Source organism: Neophocaena asiaeorientalis, unplaced genomic scaffold, assembly GCF_003031525.2.
Source record: "Neophocaena asiaeorientalis asiaeorientalis breed wild unplaced genomic scaffold, Neophocaena_asiaeorientalis_V1.1 scaffold218, whole genome shotgun sequence".
In the NCBI taxonomy this organism is placed as follows: domain Eukaryota; kingdom Metazoa; phylum Chordata; class Mammalia; order Artiodactyla; family Phocoenidae; genus Neophocaena; species Neophocaena asiaeorientalis.
In genome coordinates, this window is record NW_020172818.1 from 2,709,395 (window position 1) to 2,729,682 (window position 20,288).

The following is a 20,288-nucleotide window of genomic DNA, read 5'->3' on the forward strand; positions in this document are numbered from 1 at the left end:
AAAAATTTCATAGTAATGACCTCTGTGTGTTTTTTCCTAGTGTTGCTTTTAAAGTTTGCTGGGAGCTTCCCTGGTGGCACAATGGTTAAGAATCTGCCTGCCAATGCAGGGGACATGGGTTCAATCCCTGGTCCAGGAAGATCCCACGTGCCACGGAGCAGCTAAGCCTGTGTACCACAACTACTGAGCCTGAGCTTTACAGCCCGCGAGCCACAACTACTGAGCCCACGTGCCACAACTACTGAAGCCCACACACCTAGAGCCTGTGCTCTGCAACAAGAGAAGCCACCGCAATGAGAAACCTGCACACCGCAACGAACAGCAGCCCCCACTCACCGCAACTAGCTAAAGCCCGTGCGCAGCAACGAAGAACAAACACAGCCAAAGAAAAAATAAATAAATTTATTAAAAAAAACGTTATTAAAAAAATAAATAAAGTTTGCTGGGTAGCAACTTTTTTTTCCCTCAAGGAAATCATTTTGGGGTAGTAGATTATTATACATCACATACACATGTTTGTTTGAAATTTACTATAAACAAGAACTCACTAGATTTTGTCCTCCACTCCTTGTTGGTTTGCCTACAATAAATGACTTTCAATTCCTTAATGGATGCTTTTTTCTAGTCTACTACCACTAGAGCTTCTGTCTTACTGAAGCTATCAGTAAAATCCAAACTAGAAAATTTTATTTTATCTGACCGTCATAGTCTCTATTTCTGGACCCAGGGCTTTTTTTTTTTTTCCCCTGAATGAATAAGCAGGATTTTAACTCTATTTTGAATAGAAATCTAAGACCAAGCTTCTGAGAAAATCGCTGACAAATATTCCTGGTTGGGAGAATTGATAGTTTGCCTTTAACAAGAAGTTTACTTCCAGATCTTTTTAAGATGCTATCTTGTCATAAGGAAGCAGTCATGACAGTGTGTTAAAGAACACTGACCCTAAACCAATAACGACTTGACATGGCTCATTCCTCTGCTGACCTGCTGTGGCTGCTAATAGCCTGAAAGTAGCTACTGGTGAGAAGCATTAAACCATGAAGACAGAAAAAAAATCTATCACTCATGATCCCTTCATTTAAAAACTGTCAGGAATGGTATTGAACCAAATTTCCTAAGACTAACCAGCTGCTCTGTAAATATAATTAACCTTGGTACTTAAGAGTTATATATTATGTTATGTTTTGTTATATATGGGTATAATTTCTTTATGATTAGCTCTGACTTGGGTTTCCTTATTGTAAACATATTTCCTCTTTATATTATACTTATCATACTAAATTTAATAGAAAAAAATAGTTCAATGTCCTTTAAATACAAGAAATAGGCGTGTCATATATGCTTTTTTTTTTTCAAAAATATGACTTTTTATACTCCCCCAACAATAGTAAAGGCAATTTGGTGTACTACAAATTATTGTTATCCATTTTAATTGTAAAATGTACTGCTAAAAATTTGAGGGGTTGGATGAAACTAGAAACTTACTTTTTTTCATAAATACTTTGACACTCTCCCAAACAGTAGATTTTATTAGATCAATTAAATGTATTGGTTCACCAGAGTTTAATATTTTATAATATAATTTTGTATACTGCACCCTAATTTTGACTATGGCTTTCTCTTTAGGGCAGAATACTTCTCCTTCCTTAGAACTATGCCTTAGTTAGGTTTTATGTTTTTTTGTTATTTTCTGTAACCCTGAATAGGCACAGAGGGAAAATTAAATGTTCATAATGAGTATATTTCAAATTTACTATTCTACATTACATAGAAAAAGTATTCTAACAGTAATTCTAAATTTTCAGACATACTTACACATATTTTAATGCATTTATCTGATCATATTTATTGAAGACCCAAGGGAAAAACATCCTAAATGTTTAGGGTTACAGTCAATTAAAATTTTCCAATTAGATATGTAATTCATTCTCAACTTCTTCCCCACAACTGATGAGCTCAAAGTAGAAAAGCTGCCACTATTACCTGAAGGAATGTTGCTGACTGTGGTGCTTTCCTTGCCTGCTCTGCTCAAAGAAGACTTTGAATGCAGATTCCTCCTCCAAAATCACTTTAACGTGTAGAGCACTCAGTGTGTCTGAAAGCTCTGTTTTGGTCCCTGCCAGGAAGATTCCATCAACTACTATCTGTGTCACTTGCCCTCTTCTGTTGACTTAGCATTTCCTGAAATACATTCTTCACTGACCTAGTACTCCAGGAAACACCAATTTAGCATGGTAAATTACCATTTTCACTGCTGCCTCAGCGTTTCCGGCAAAGATTTTTCCTTCCCTTAGCCCCTTCTGTCAGAGAGCTATGGTTTTGAGGTAGATTTAGAAGTTCAGGACTATCACAGAACATAATGACAGGATGCCCTCAAGTGGTAACATTTACTCTACCCAGAAAACTCTAAATGGTTTACAATATGAAGACACAATTCATCCTTTGGCCTCCTTAACAGAGGTGGATAGCATCCCCGATAGCTTAATAACGGGGTAGCATGTGAAAGCTGAGTGAAAGAAATGGAAAAGGTATTAAAATACTTGGAAGGAGATGACATGTATTTAACCAGAAAGATTTCTCTGCATGTCTCAAATTACCACTCTGTAAAATATTTAATGGAACTCTTCCTGTCTACCACTGACTATCAAGAGTATCCAATTGGTTATGAGTATTGTTTAGATATATTTATGAGGACCTCAAAAAAAGGCACACTTCACAAAGACCTAGTTTATACTCATTAACAATTCTGAACTTTAGGTTAAAACAAATATATGAATATCATGTAGAGAGGTGTCTGATACAAAGAAGGGGCTCAAGGAAAGATAATTTTAATCCTATTTCATTTCACACATTTCTCATAATCAATGATATCACAGCCAGGAAGCCTAGCTCACAATGCAGATGAAAAACTGATATTTGTGAAGAGTCAAAAAGACTGAAATGAGGGACTGACACTAATGTGAGTAGATGTAATAAATCCCTGAGAATCTCAAGCTGACCATTTTAAACTAAACTCAGCTTGTTGTTTTTCTAGGCTCTGGATCTGTGCTTTTTATTCCAATCTCTTCTGTATTTTATTCTGGTAAATAAATCTATTCTAGTTAAAACATTCAGTTATTCAAGTCTGCAACCCCAGGGTCATCCTTGAATCATCCTTTTTATGTCACACTTGAATTACCTGGTTTTCTGAATGTTTCTTCAACCTGTCACCTCCTTTCTACCATCATAAGAGCCTTGGTTCAAGTCCTCAGTATTTTTCACCTAACTGATCTTTCCAGCATCAATCTCCTCTTCTTATTGTAAGTGCTAGGAGTTATCCTTTCAGAATAAAATTATTGCCATTATTCTTCATTAAGGCCAGTCAATTTAAAAAAGAAAATTTTGAAATATAGTTGAGGTACAATATTATATAAGTTACAGGTGTACAACATACTGATTCACCATTTTAAAAGTTGGATTCCATTTATAGTTATCATAAATTATTTTATATAACAGGTCAGCATAAGTTTATTGTAATTATTATTTAACTTATCATTTTACATTAATATTACATTTGACATTGACATAGTTATCATAAAATTTTGACTATATTCTCTGTGTTGTACAAAATATCCTCATAGCTTATTTATTTCACACATAATAGTTTGCACCTCTTAATCCCTTACCCTTATCTTGCCACTCTCCACTTTCTCCACTGAACCACTAGTTTGTTTTCTATACCTGTGAGTCTGTTTCTTTTTTGTTATATTCGCTGGTTTGTTTGATTTTTTAACTTCCACATGTAACTGATATTTACAATATTTGTCTTCTCTGTCTGATTTATTTCACTTAGCATGATGCCCTTCAAGTCCTTTCATGTTACTGCAAATGGTAAAATTTTATTCTTTTTTATGGCTGAGTGGTATTCCATTGTGTATATATAATTCTTTATCCATTAATCTGTTGATGGATACTTAGTGAATAAAGAAAGTTGCCTTCATATTTCCCCAATATTCATTATTTATTTTAACAAATTACTGTTATAGTCTACTTCTAAGACAACTTATTCTGGTTTGGACTTACCCAATGCTTAGTATTTTATTGAACTATACAGAAACAGAATTGGTCAATTTATGTTTGGAATATTATATCTTTACTGTACCCCTTGAATCATTATATTTCACTGTTGTCTCTTTCATCTTAGTTCCCAAAGGTGGCCCCAGGACTTGGAAATTATCTCAGTAATTGTACCCAGGTAATTTCTCTCTTACACCACATCTTTCTCATAACCTCACCTTTCCTTTCATAAATGCATCCAGGATAAAGTAGTACATAACAAATATAAGGTGTCTACCAGGCTACATTTTTTAAAGCAAGGCTATACATGCATACATAAAGCTTAGAGGGAAATTAATAAATGTGAAGAGTAGGTAGCATATGTTAAAAGGACACAGGGCATGGCACATAGTAGGAGGTCCGGAGTGTATATTTAATGATGGTGGAGTTACTGGACCATGGTCAGGAAACCATTGTTTCATCGTAAATATCAAATCATATTTGTTAGTAGTGGCTGTTGACAATATTATGTTGGGAGGGATTCCTTGCCTCTAAAGGGCTCAACTAAATGGATCAGTTAGTACTGCCAGGATGTGGTACACCTCGCTGCACAGGTATTGCATTGTTGCCTTTCATATTCTGGCTTCTATTCAATGAATAAAAAGAATAGTAAGATGTTTTTGACATAAATATGGAGTAGATGACCCCCAAGGTACCAATCCTATTGTTATATATTTCTCTGTTTATCCAAGACATATATTAAAGTGAAGAGTACAGGTGTTACCATTCATTGATGCTCACTGTATGCCAGGCATAAATGTGTTAGACATATTAGCAACTTTTATTTATAATTTTATAACATCTTTATAAATTGTATTACTAAACTAATGTCATACAGAATGATAATGAGGCAAGAAAGGTTAAAAAACTTCCCTCTGTCTTTCAAGCAATTAATGAAGAAATTTGACCCTGTATCAAAAGAGATCACCTTGCTTTTTACTTAGGTAGTATAACTGTTAATTCTGTGTGCCAACTTGGCTGTGTCATGGTGCCCAGATATTTGGTGACACACTATTCTAGATGTAAACATGATTCTTGGGTGAGATTTATATTTAAATAAGTATATTTAGAGTAAAGCAGATTACCCTCCAGAATGTGGGTGGGTCTCATCTAATAAGTTAAAGGTCTGACTAGAACAAAAGGCTTACCTTCCCTGAGCAAGAAGGAATTCTGCCAACAGACCTCCTTTGTACTTTTTCTGCATCATCAACTCTCCGTTGTTCACCAGCAGACTGCCCCTGGATTCAAACTGCAACTCTTTCCTGGATCTCCAGCCTGTGTCTCCAACCAGATTTTGGACTTTTTTAGCCTCCAAAATTACGTGAGCCAATTATTTAAAATAAGTCTATATAAGTGTGTTGGTTCTTTTTCTCTGCAGAACCCGGCATTAGTGAATATAGGTGGGTATTTTCTAGTTATTGTATACTTAAAGACTCTTGAATTTTACACTCATTTCAGACACATCATTAAATTTGAGGTCATATGAGGAAAAAGAAGAAAAACAAAGAAGAAGCACATTTGTTCTGGCCATCTAATGCTATGTAACAACTTATTATTGGCTTAAAACAACAGTTATCACTGTGTTATCTCTCATGCTGTCTTGGATTCTGTGGATTAGGAAATTGGGAAACACTCAGAATAGGGAGTTCTGGTTTGGGTTCTCTCATGCAGTTCCAGCCAGACTGTGGCTGGAACTGGAACATCAGGTGATTGGAAGAACTGGGGCTTTCTGGGCATGTGTGTGAGTGTGTGTGTAAGGGGACATATGTTCATGTGTGCACGTGTGTGTGTATGTCTGTGGGGTCTCAAAGCCTCTACATGTAGTCTCTCCATTTGAGCTACTTTCAGCTTCTTCACAGCTTGACAGCCCCAAGCTGCCATAGTGTTTACATGGCATCTAAAGATTTCAAGTATGAATATTCCAGTGATCAAGGCTGAAGCTATATCATTTTTTAAGATCCAGCTTCAGGAGTTGCTAATATTTTGTCCTGTTGAACGCTGAACTCTGTTGGTTGAAACAGCCACAACGATACACCCATTTTTAAGGAGGGGGCACACAGATCCCTATCTCAATGAAAGAAGTGTCAAGAGACTTTGCAGACATATTTTTAAATGTCCATGCTATTTCTTTCATCACTTCCTTCACCTCTCTTAAGAAATGTAGACAAGTTCTGTCTCTAAAGCCAGTAAGGAAACCACAATTCCTTACCCAATCAGCACTGGTTACTCGATCAGTACATGTTGTAACTAACATGTACTAATCAAGAAGCTATCATGCTCTCAGCACTTTGTAGGTAATGTTAATGTGGAGAATAGGAGACAGTATAAAACTGATTCCCTGAGCTAAAATGCTTATCATTTTATTGTAAAGTGTATGATCTCCCTTTTCCTTCTGAATCCTCATCTATTTTTTGAAAGTTTTAAAAGCTGTGGGTGACATAGTGATTATTTGGTTACCATGTTCATGATTCTGCACTAAATCCATTTTCTCCAGACAGAATTCCAAAAATATATATATATTTGTATTTGTATATGTATCTACATATATATGTGTGTGCATTTATTACGTATAAATAGTGCATGTATGTGTTTATGAAATATGAATACATTCTGAGATTTTTCAATTCCACTCCAGCTCTGCAGAGTATATTTAGTCTAACACATTTTTATATGAAGAACTTCATAATCAATAGCGAGAAATTTGTCTCCTGTTACCTTTAATATATTTACTCACTTCTTAAGCTAAAACTACATAAAAAGTAGTTCCTGAATTTCTAACCCATATAATTATTAAAAAAAGAAACTTTACTAACTAGAGTCCTAAACTTGTTTATTGTTTCTTTTTTATAGGGGGACGTGACATTTACATATAATGGTATGCACAGATCCTAAGTATACAATTAGATGGATTTTGACAGATACATACTCCAATGTAACCTATACCACAGTCAAGATATAGAACTTCTTCATCCCCCAAAGAAAGTTCCACTGTGCTTTTTGGCAGCCAACAAATCTCCTGAAGCAAGCACTTTTCTGATCTGTTTTCATCATTGATTATTTTTACCTGTTTTAGAACTTCATATAAATGGACCTATACAGCGTATATTCTTCTGGTTTCATTTGTCAATATAATATTCAAGATTCATCCTTACTGTAGCATGTGTCAATAGTTTGCTCCTTTTTCTTACTCAGTATTATTCTATCATATGTGTATACTACAAGTTATTTATTTTCTTAGAATAGCAACTAGTTGTATGGCTTTTGCTAGAAGTCCTCTCTCTGTGCAAACTCAAAGAGAAGACCCTCTAAGTCCAGTTACTGCCACTACTGGTCTTGGGTTTTGTTGTAGTGTCCATGAGTGGATGAGAAAGGGACAAGGAAGGCCTACTCTGTATTTCATTCTTATTTGGCAGCACCTGTTACTTGGCTTGCTCTCTACTCTAGTCCAAAACCCAGTATCAATTCAGGAAGAAAATTGTTACCACACACACACAATATGGATATTTCCAGAAAATATAATTTACTGTTCAGAAAAATCACAGGAACTCAGCTCAGTATAGGCTTAAATTTTTGAACGTTCTCTTTGCTATTTTCTGGGACTTTCCTGCTGGCGCACTGGTTGAGAATCCGCCTGCCAACTCAGGGAACATGGGTTCGATCCCTGGTCCGAGAAGATCCCACGTGCTGTGGAGCAATTAAGCCCATGCGCCACAACTACTGAGCCTGCTCTCTAGAGCCCGTGCTCCACAACAAGAGAAGCCACCACAATGAGCAGCCTGCACACCGCAACGAAGAGTAGCCCCCACTCGCCTCAACTAGAGAAAACCCACGCACAGCAAAGACCCAACTCAGCCAAATTAAAAATTACTATTTTACAACTTTTATTACACTTTCATGGGAGAGTAAATGATGTCCCTTGCAAGAGGCTTTAACACTGTGTTAAATAAAGGTAAATGGGTTAAAAATATTTATTTTTCAATGCACAATTTTTCAGGAATTGTGGTGTGCTAATATGAATTATGAATTTCCATGGAGGAGTGTGGCAATGTTCTACAGCACTTTCCAAGCTGATTTGAGTACAGAGCTACTTTTCTCCTAATTGGGGAGGGGCAGATCTTTTCACAGGCAAGTAAGTGTTCTACAGAATCCCCTTGTACAAAGTCTTCCTTAATCCATGCATAGGATGGTACTTAATTATTCCAATCCCTTCTAGAGTAAGGGTACTTCCTAACTGTGCTCTTATACATCTCTTGGCCACTATTTTTCTTTGTTTTTTACTCTTCTGAGAGCCTCATGCTTCACAAACTCAACCACTGTTAACATTTTAAGTTTGCTTATAGAAGATCATTTGCTCATCTATGTTATAGCCATATATAATTGTCTCTTTATTTAACTGCATCTTTCTCTACCAAGCTTTTATTATTCTGTACCCTCCACTGAAGTTCTCATCAATATTGCCACAGCTTCTTTGTTCTTTTCTCTCTCTCAAACTTATCGACTGAGGGTTTTCTTCAGGTTAATCCAGATGTCCACTGACATTATGTTACTTTTAGAGATTTAAATAAAATTAGGTTAGACATCATATCAGGAAACGCTGAAAATGTCATTTTCTTCCCCAATATTTCTTTGACTATCTAGTGACTAAGAATGTCCTGTTTCTGCTAAGCTCCAAATCTCATTTCTGCCTCATTTACTAAAATTCTTCTCTCTGTTGTAAAAGACATGAATATGTGATAAAAGCTTTTTATTGATTTCACCAATCCACTGTTCAAGTGTTTGAGTTTGAATTCCACCTTTTTCCAAGTTAACAATTTTTCTTTATTGTATTTTGTTTTTTAATCCATCCATATATCTTCTATATTTTCTGAAACTTGATAATATTTTAGATATATATAAAATGCAACAAAATGAAATGGAATATATGTTAATGAAAATCTGTCTCCTAAAATTCAAGCACACTAGAGCTAGAGTCCATAGTTTCCCATACATTATTATTATGGTGATATGATAATTGCTTCTTCCAAAATTAAAACACCTAAAATTTCTTTTAATTTGATTTATGAAACGTAAATCTATTTCATCTGTTATTATTATATAACATATTAATAAATAATATAAATTATAAAATTAGAATGATCAAATCATTAAAATAATTACTTCTTATCACTTATATTAACAAGAAGAAAAGTAATAGCCAACTGGTAAATATTTTTTTCAGCACTTATTTGCTTCATGTATTTTTTTGGTGGTCTTAAATTGAAGAATAAAAAAGTCATTTGATAGAGTATAGTGGTTAAATTATGATTCAGGAAAGCTCTTACACAGTGGATTTTTGAGTATCTTAATTGTGGAGCTAAGGCAAGCTATAGATTTATGCTGATTAACTACAGATGGCTCTCTCTCTTCACCCTTAAAAATTTAAACTGTCAGTTACTGATTCTCCTTTTCCCACTGTGTATTCTTAGTAAAAATATCTCTCTTCCTTACATAGAAAATATATTCCACTCTTTGTTTTACATTTGGTTTAAGTTTTCTGCATGTTAATGTTTGATTTTTTAAACTTATAGGAAAACAACAAAAAATGTATTTTAAATATTCAAAATCTCCCTGAATATGAAAAGCTCTCATATTTACTAACAGTAAGACTGTCTTCCTTTTATGGTTCAAACTAATCCTTTAATTTGAAGAAAAAAAAAATCAACTTGCTGAACAATCCAACTTTATCTGTTTGTGTTAACAACATTGAACAAATTGTTTGAAAATAAAGTCTCATTGTTTTAGCCAAGTTTAATTTTGAAAGTTATATATGTTGAAATGGGTCCCTGACCCCTAGTCATACAACAGAACAAGTAAAAAGAAAAGAGAAAGAAAATCGCCAGTCTGAAATGGATTTTCTAACTGTAGCTAAAATGATTGCTCAGTAATCTGTGGTGACATGGTTAACTCTGAGAAGACATAATACTTAGATTATATCAGATTCACCATGACTATTTCTCAAAGACTAGTCACTAGTGTCTTAATGCCCACTAATATATGAAAGCAATAAAACATGGGGTTCTCTTGGCAGTTTAGATTACACACAAAATGGAAAACTTCAAACAAATACAGGTATGTAAGGAATTAGGTGAAAACAAAATGTTGTCACCTTTCCTCAGCTCAGGCAAATGTGGAACCATGATTTTGATGATGTCCCATATGACGAGCTATAGCCACACATGGTTTGCTTTTCTTTCATCTGGCCCTACTTTAATAAGTCAATCTCATCTCCCAAAATACTTTCCTTGAACCAGACTGGCCTGATCACCTACTCATTCTGACTTTTGCCTTAGAGGCCATTGAAAGGTTTGGATTTTCTTTTAAGAGGAATGGATGTTGATTAGAGGGATTTCAGCTGGTGGATAACATAAACGTAGAGATCATTGCCTATCCTATTTAGAGACAATGTTCTACGATGAAAATGCTCAAATGTTGATTATAAAAGTCAAATAACTATAACAGTAATACATGCTAATTATGGTTTATTTAGAAAATAGAGAAAAATATGAAAAAATTGAACTCACATATAAACATATCAGTTAGGAAAAATGTGCAAATGTGCTGTTCTCTTTCTTTTACTTTTTTTATGTAATCAGCTACAAAATCACACTATATATTGTTTTGTGTGTTGTATTTCTCACTTAATATTGTACTTGGTTATAGTCAGGTGACATGACTAGTACTTGAAAATATAGGTCTTGATGCCTACTAACACTATTTCATAAAAAGGGTGTATTTATTCCATAATTTAGAACATTTAGGGAGTTTCTATTTTTACATTTTTAATAACAGTTTAACCCTCTATTAAATACTTTTAAAATCACATATATAAATAATTTCTTAGTAATTATATCATCATGGTTAAGAATGTAGGTTAGGAGTCTACTGCATGTGTTCAAACTGCAGATTCATGACATATAAGCCATGTGACCTTAGGTAAATTATTAAGCTATCTGCATCTGAAGATTTTTGCTCATAAATGGGCATAATAATAATACCTATTTCATAAAGCCACTAATGGATTTAAATGAGATAATGCATATAAAGAGTTTGGCACACTGTTTGACACAGTGTTGTTGAAATCATCATCATCATCATCATCATTATTAGTCTTTAGATATCAACATTTATAATACCACTCTCTTGACAAGGCCAGTCAATAAAATGAAAGCTTTTTATTATTTACTCAACACATTTCACCAGAGAGCACTTTTAGGTATAGTAAGTCTTTTTAATTAGTATTTTGTAGAACAGACATGTAATAATTTTACCCTAAATAAAATATTTCATAGCATTTTTTTCCTGGACTTTTGTGTCTGCCATCTAATCAGGTGCCAATATTAATATTTGCCACTCTAATGGTACTGTTACAAAAATTTCACAACAGTAATCTCTTAGTTGGAATACTTCGCTCAGTTTCTAACCACCAAAATCTATCTTAATAACTATTGACAGATTAATATTCTAAGTGTCTAGCTCTAATCACATAAAGGCCTCGGGTAGTCTCCTTCAAAGAAGCTTTCACTCAGCACTCCTAATTCTTCACATGCATCCAAAAATTTTCATGACCCAGAAAGTAATTCTCCCACTTTATTGCCATTGGTGAAAATATATTCTATGACCCTAGAAACCTGGGATAAATATCCTTATAATTTCTAGCCTATCTTTATTGCCCGAGTTGTTCCTTATATCAAAAATATCCCTTACTTTCTCTTACATCTTGTCTTTCCATTTAGAACTTGCCGTATTCTTTATTTAAAACATCCCTATTTTCTGTAGGAGGAATACATTTTGCTTGTTTTAACTTCTATGGCTGCTATTCTCTGATTTGTATTCTCATATTGGGTTTTTGTTTAGTGTGGATTTATATTAGTTCTGACTATTATTTGAGTTACTTATGCACACATTTCATATCCATTACAAAACCGTGAGCTTCTAAACAACATTTCTGATCCATATGACCTTTGTAGCCATCATAGGACCAGAACAATGTTTTCCAGATGTCAATTATTCATGTATTTATTAAATATGTAATGTTCTAGCCCTTTACAAAGGTCACCATTACTTCTGCTGAAGATCCTATGGGTCGCTCCCCTATCTCAGGTATATAGGTAATACAGGTGAAAAGGGGTCTTCATCTGGAATTCTATTAGGTTGCCTTAAGTGGTAGAGATCTTTTTAAAGTAAAATTAAACTGATTGAAGAACTAAAAAGATTTTTTTTAAGTATTGGATTTTCATGAAAGGACCACATCTCAGCAAGAGCAGAGGTCAGAGTCTCCTTTATCTGCCAAGAAAACCAGAAATCTAGCTAAGCCTTTAGTGCAATTATTGGACTTAAAGAGCACCAGTGAGTCATTTCTAATGTGATTAAGAGGCTATACCAGGAATATTAGATATCATAGCTGTTAATAAATACGAGGTTCCAATTATTATTCATTATCTCTGTTTTCATAAATTGTATCCTGGAGGCTTGGCTTTTCCATGACTTACTGAAGGTGATTCTATTTTTAGAGATTTCTGGGCTTAACCATGTGGTAACTCATCATTCTAACACACGTGTATAAAGAAGATATTTGGAGAGAATAATCGTCAAGAGACAAACAAATGAAGTAGGAACTCTTTCCATTTCACACCTGAGTAAAGGCATCTGGGAAGGAAATGCTGTCACTCGAACCCCAATACCTCACTCTGGAGTCCTGTGAGCCCCATTATGAACCACAGCTCTCCTCTGGTTTCTTTTAGCTGTTTTGCTCCTATCTCTTTAGAGGCTCAGAACTCAGGAAAGCCAAAAAATCCCTCCCTCATTCCTGAAACAGAGAAAGGGAAGAGTGCCTGGAATACGTCAAGTAGATTCTTAAATGAATATTATTGTACTTTTTGTTTCCAATCAACTTAAACCTTAATTCCAATGTCCTTCCTGAATGAAAGCTTTCTGTGGAAAAGGAAAACCTCTTTGTAATTATCATTAGTGAAAATAATAGTAATAAATTATCTCAAGTGAAAAATATATTTTCTTCTTTTTCTTTAGACTCTAAATCTGATCTTCACTCTTGGGAGTTCTTATTTTGTATGCCATTGAAAAATTCAAAGGCCCACATGTTTCAAAGTTTATATGAAGAAGTCAAGTTAGAGTACAGGGTAGAGCGCAGAGTAGATTTAGCTCTGGCTCTTTCTCTGGAAGGCAGAATGTCTTTATGCATTTCCCAAATCTTCTCTATTGAAAGTCTTCTCTCCTCCTTCATTCTGCTATTCCCCACTCTGCTTATTGCAACTGACTATTTCAAACTTATTTTTTTAATTGAAATATAGCTGATTTACAATGCTGTGTTAGTTTCAGGTGTACAGCAAAGTGATTCACTTATATATGTGTGTGTGTGTGTGTATATATATATATATATATATATATATATATACATATATATTTTTTTCAGATTCCTTGAGTATAGTTCCCTGTGCTAAACAGTAGGCCCTTGTTGGTTATCTATTTTATATATAGTAGTGTGCATATGTACATCCCAAACTCCTAATTTATCCCTCCCCCCACTTCCCCTTTAGTAACTATAAATTTGTTTTCTATGTCTGTGGGTCTATTTTTGTTTCGTATATAAGTTCCCTTGTATCATTTTTTTTTAGATTCTACATATAAGCAATATCATGTAGATAAAGAAGACGTGGTATATTTATACCATGTAATATTACCCAGCCATAAAAAAGAATGAAGTAATACTATTTGCAGCAACATGGATGGACCTAAAGATTATCATACTAATGGAAGTAAGCCAGACAGAGGAAGACAAATATCATATGATTTCACAATTTACTTTTGATGGTGACTTTGTGATATTTCTTTCCTCAATATTCTAAAATGTGAGACAATGTTTTTCTACTTTTGTCCATTACTAAGATGTTTCCATGTGAATTGTTATCTGAGTTTGCTTCTACCACACCTGCATTCCTGTTGTGTTCACTGAACAACTGATAAGAAAAAAAATATTGTTAGACTACACCTAGCTTGCTTTCTTAGGATGAGCCATTCACAACTAGGGCCCTACGTACTTAGACTAAATTCCTTTCCCTCCTCTGGGACCAGTGTTTTATGTTGGAGGCTTAATTTGCATGGAAGGCCCTGAAGTACTTGAATGTGCAAGAGAGTCATGGAAATCTTGCAGAAACTGTCTTTCCTTTTAATTTTTTGGTTCTTCCTGTTTTGTATCAGTTTTCAAGCATGAACCCCTAACTGAGGAAGAAGTTTGTTTAGGAAACATTCTCCCTGTCCAACTGTCCTCAAGCAGGATAAGAGAAATCTTGACCTGTTTCCTCCTTTTTTAGGGTTTTTTTACTTTTTATTTTATATTGCAATATAGTTGATTATGTTGTGTTAGTTTCAGGTGTACAGCAAAGTAATTCAGTTATACAGATACATGTATCTATTCTTTTTCATATTCTTTTCCCATTTTGGTTGTTACATAATATTGAGCAGAGTTCACTGTGTTACAGTAGTAGGTCCTTGTTGGTTATCCATTTTAAATATAGCAGTGTGTACATGTCAATCCCAAACTCCGTAACTATCCCTTCCCCGCCCTTCCCCCCTGGTAACCATAAGTTTGCTCTCTAAGTCTGTAAGTCTGTTTCTGTTTTGTAAATAAGTTCATTTGTATCATTTTTTTTTTTAGATTCCGCATATAAGCAGATGGCCAAGAGGCACATGAAAAGATGTTCAATATCGCCAATTATTAGAAAAATGCAAATCAAAACTACAATGAGATATCACCTCACACCAGTCAGAATGGCCATCATCAAAATATCCACCAACAATAAATGCTGGAGAGGGTGTGGAGAGAAGGGAACCATCCAATACTGTTGGTGGGAATGTAAATTGGTGCAGCCACTAAGGAAAACAGTATATAGCTTCCTTAAGAAACTGAAAATTGACCTTTCTAAAACCTCTTATGTTTTATAAGATAACATAGTAATTAGTTCTTGCTCTTTCTCCATTTCTCTAGAAAAAACAATTTTTTTAAACTGTTAAATTAATTAAACAATGTGGCCATATTAGACTGAGGTGACTCTAATGCAGTGGTGGCCTACATGAGAAAACCAAAATCTAAACTTTTAAATACCTCAAGATTACAAAATCAAAACCTAAGGACAACCAATTGCAAACAGCCAACTGGGCTTTAAGCTATAGTCAATCAATAATTTTCTTACTTTGTTTCCTGCCTTTTCTGTACAAAAGGTTTTCCCCAGCTCCTATAGTTGGAGCACTCCTAACTACTTTTGGTTTGGCGCTACCCTATTCCAATGGATTTTTGGTCAAATAAACTCTTCAGGTTTTTAATATGCCTCAGTTTGTCTTTGAACACAACCTATATTCTCTACTTTCCCTGATCTCTCATAGAGAGCTTTGAGCAAGTTGATATTTTTAATATCCCCTCACCTCACCATACCTCTTTGGTCCACCCCACTTTCTTACCAAAACCAGACTAATTCCTCTTTCGATAGATGTATAATTTAGAAGACATGAGTCTTCCATGAATCTCTCTCTTGTATCTTACACATAAAGCATGAAATATTATTTTGTAGGTGAGGTGATTTGTCTACTGTTATTATGGTAGGAATATTGGTGCTAACTAGAAATTTCTTAGTGATGAAATATAAATTTCATACTTAACTATAATATATATTTCTTAGAAGATTTTCCACAAAAAACAGGAAGCTAGTATTGAATAACACTAGGCTGACCTAACCCAATTCTTTTCTCATTTTCTACTTTTATTTCTCGGTGTGTTTTTTGTTTTTATTTTCTTGGTGATGTGATTTTCTTCCACAGTTCCCTTCATATCACCTGTTCCCTTTCTTTCTCTCATAATGCACTCATTGAATACATATGTATTAAACACCTTCTGTGTTATTTGGTCTTCCCCTCATTCCTTCTAAATACAAATAATAATTAACATTTCATATGGGGCAAACATTGTGATAAGCTTAGAGTACAGTGATAAATGAAACAGACATCAACCCTGTTGTCAGTGACCTTGAAATCTAATGATGGAGACAGGTGTTATATAAAAAGACAAAAACATATATAATTACATGTAGGATAGTGCTATGAGATAAAAGGGGTAGTCACTAGGTGATAAACAAACACAAAATGCCCCATGATAGATTGTTTGATCAGGGAAGAGTTTATGAGAAGAAAATGTTTGAATAGAATCCTAGAGGATGAGAAGGGGTCCGCTAAGTAAAGCAAAGTAAAGGAGATAAATATGATCAATGCCACTTAGACAGACTTTCACCAAGCACAGGGACTGTTAAAATGAGAAATATTCACACTGCTTCAGGGAATGAAAAACTCTCACTTCTATGTGAATCACTCAAAGATCTCTATTTCCAAACTTGACTTCTCCCCTGAGTTCTGCTACACACCAGAGAGCTCTAAATGGAAGGTTTCAAGGACTATTGAATCAAATCCATCATCTAGCATGGCACAGGGAGTTCAGCTCGGTGCTTTGTGACCACCTAGAGCGGTGGGATAGGGAGGTCACAGAAGACCTCCATTTCTTCATTCATTTCTCTGTCTAGTCACATTCCCCCTCCGTTCTATTCTCTGTAACTCTCCGGCCCCTTATCCTGCTTTCTGTTTCCTAGTACTAACATTATTTTATATATGCATGTATTGTTTGTCAGCTGTCTGTCCATCACATAAGCAGTAATCATTTCTGACCTGTGCTTCATGTGTCCCCATAATCTAGAACAGTGTCTGTAAGTTAGTAAGTCCTCAGTATATATTTTATTGAAAATTAAATAGATATCTGATGGCTAAAAAAAGTTAAGTCACTGATTGCATGATGAAAAATACTACAGACCCAATTATTCTCTCTGTGAATAGATGAAGACTGTAAATATATATCACAAGTGAACACAGTTATTCTATCTGTTTTCAAGGAAATCTGTGAAAAGGTTGTGTTGTCTTAAAATTCAGAAAAATAAGATTCTCTGAAAATAATCATTTAAAAAATTAAACTTTTAGAAAGCATTGCCTAAATATCATAAGATATTTGCAAGAAGATGTGTTTGTAATAAATTGAGAATAAGATATCATATGGAGATATGATGAACTAATTTCAGAGATGAAAATAATCAGACTATTGTGTGAAAATATGAGGTTATATGAAATGCAATAGCAAAATTGAAATATATTTGTAGGTAATAAAGAACTGACATTGCTGAGAACTGCAGCAAAGCTGTAAAGGCCCTCCAGAATGCAGAAGCAAAAGAAAAATAAGTGATTGCAGAAAAGAGATATACAGAACAGAGAAATTATTATTTGATAGGAAGAGAACTAGAAATAATAACAGTTGACATTTATATAGTGCCAGACAATGTTCTAGGAGCTTTACTTATTATTAACCATTTAACACATACAATAACCCTATAAGGTAGGTACCATTATAATTTCCATTTTACAATGAGAATGCTGAGGCATGGAAAGACTATGGGAATTGTCCAAGGTGGCTGAGCTGGAATGGGAAATCAGGCCATCTGTATCACAGTATCCAAGATGTACTAATTCCACTAGTTAGAATTTTAATAAATATTGTTTAATTTTGATCTATTATATGATCTTTTTATGGCCATTTAAAAATACATTCTCTATATTGTTCTTATTATTCTTTGTCTGCTTAAATTGGGAAGTAGATGTAAAAAAGAAACTTATTAATAACTCATAATACTGTGTTTCTGCCTAAGCCTCTTGTAGTTTTATATTATTTTCTATGCTTTTGCCCATCCTTTAATTTTAAACTTTTCTGAATCACATTGCTTCCAGTTTTTTGCTTTTACATAGTATATACTTTTGTGGGGTTTTTAATTCAATATTTGCTATGAAAGTTATGTTTGATCTAGCCCTGCCACCTTGTTTTAAGACATATTTTCTTCATTTCTTTTGGGGCTTTTTGGCAGCCGAAGTGAACAAATACATCTTCAGCTATTTTACAAGCATCACTCAGCTATTCTCTTCCCAGAGATTTTATTTCTATTTTCCTTAATCTGAATTATTTAAAAGCCAAGAGTTACTCTCAACCAATAATTCAGCTGTCAACCAGCAATATAGAAAAGATATTATTTAACAAGGGAGTGAATGGACCTATTATTCAGTTTGTTAAATGTATCAGAAAGAAATCTAGAGTAATCAAGAAATTAGCTATACTGTAATAGGATAAGAAAATCACTCTCTCTGAATACCCTGGGCATAGAATCCCCTTTCCTGATGTTCCTTATTAATCTCAAGATAAACATATACCCCGCAAAGGTGATCTTTTTGTCTTCTCATTCTAAAAATTCTGCCAGAACGACACCTAGATAGTCATTCAAATATTAAGCAGGGGTTTTGCACACATGAAGGTAGCTCTCACAGATTAATCTAGTCTTTTAAACACTCATCTGCTAATTGGAATGCTACTGAAATCCAGAGAGTTTTATTATTAATTCTGAAGGAAATTCTAAGTTTGTTTAATAATTAATCATGAAAAGAAACAGACATTGCTAGATTACTTATTTCTTGATTGTTTTATGGGGAATTCCTATGAAATTGTAACATTAGAAATGCCTTTAAAAATAAAATACGGGGCTTCCCTGGTGGCGCAGTGGTTGAGAGTCCGCCTGCCGATGTAGGGGACACGGGTTCGTGCCCTGGTCTGGGAAGATCCCACATGCCGCAGAGCAGCTGGGCCCGTGAGCCATGGCTGCTGAGCCTGCACCAAAAAGATCTCATCTTTATAAAATCACCATTGTAACCTCTTAGAAACGAGGCACTCTTCACATTGCCCTTGTCTGCTTAGAGAATATCTTCCTGGAAACTTACTATTAAAAGTTCTTGTTTGAATCCATGACCTTGTGTGGTCTCTGACAAAGACAGTATCTTGGGGAAAAAAGAGAAAAGAATGAATGAGAGAACAGTGTGTTTTGGGACATTTAACTTCTCCTATACCCTGATATTTAATTTATTTCCATTTGTATTTTTTCACTCTCTGATTCCCACACTCAAATGTATGCTTTCGGATGACAGAATCTATTTTATTCTGCTTTATCCCAAGTGCCTAGTTCACAGTAGGTATTTATTAAATAGTTGCTGAATGAATGAACTAGCATCAGACTCCGAGGGATCTGAGCTTTAAAGCTACCAATCACCATTTACTCATTGTGTGGTTTTGGATTATTTATCTGATATCTCTGAGCCTTGTTAAATGAGAATGGTAAAATTCTACTCAGAGCAGCATAGTGATTAAAGGTATGGAGTGTTCAATGCCTAATTCTGTTTTTGGCAGGACTCTGGACTTCTTAGTTGTCGCTTATGCTGCAAATGCCTGCCTCTGACCCGTAGTATACATTATGAAAGCAAAAATTTAGCATGAAATTCACAGTCAACTCTGTGGAAATCGTTTGTCACTTAGAGTGTGTCTCCTCTAGAGAGTTTATACTCTTGATGGTTTGGCTAAATTCTTAGATCACCTCAGTCAAGCATTTTCTCAGTCGCTAATTATGCCTAATATATATTTTTTTCAAATTATCTGAGGAACTACATACTGGCCGGGGAAAGCTTTCTGATCTCATCCAGAGGGAATCAAGCTAGTCACAAACAAATCTTCCCCCATCAATAACCAATGAAAACCATTATCCCAATTAAATATCATTCTGAAAACAATCTTAATCAATCTAGACTTGCTGGGCTTCCTGAAAGAATTGCTTAATTAAACTCTCTATAGAATAAAGTGATTCTGCCTAGTCAACACAATGGTGACAGGAAACTAAGAAACAGAGGAGAATATTTGGAAGTGAATCTTCTTAGATTATCTAACAGAATTCAGAGGCAACTGGGCTAGTGTCTTTCTCAAGGGATACTGTGAGGCCACATAGATAATTCACATGAAGCATTTTTGAGATACACTCTGAAGTGAGAATTATAATCATGATTTTTGGAATGTGTCCTCCATGCCACCTGACTCTTATTTCTGCACTCTCTTTCTGCCTTTGTGTAAACCCAGAATCTTGTTATCTCTTCCACTCTTAGGACTGTGGTGCAAGTTGTTTTCTTCACAAAGGTACCTTCTGAAGAGATAAGTGGAGGCTAAAATCCAACCCAGGTACCTCCTCTCC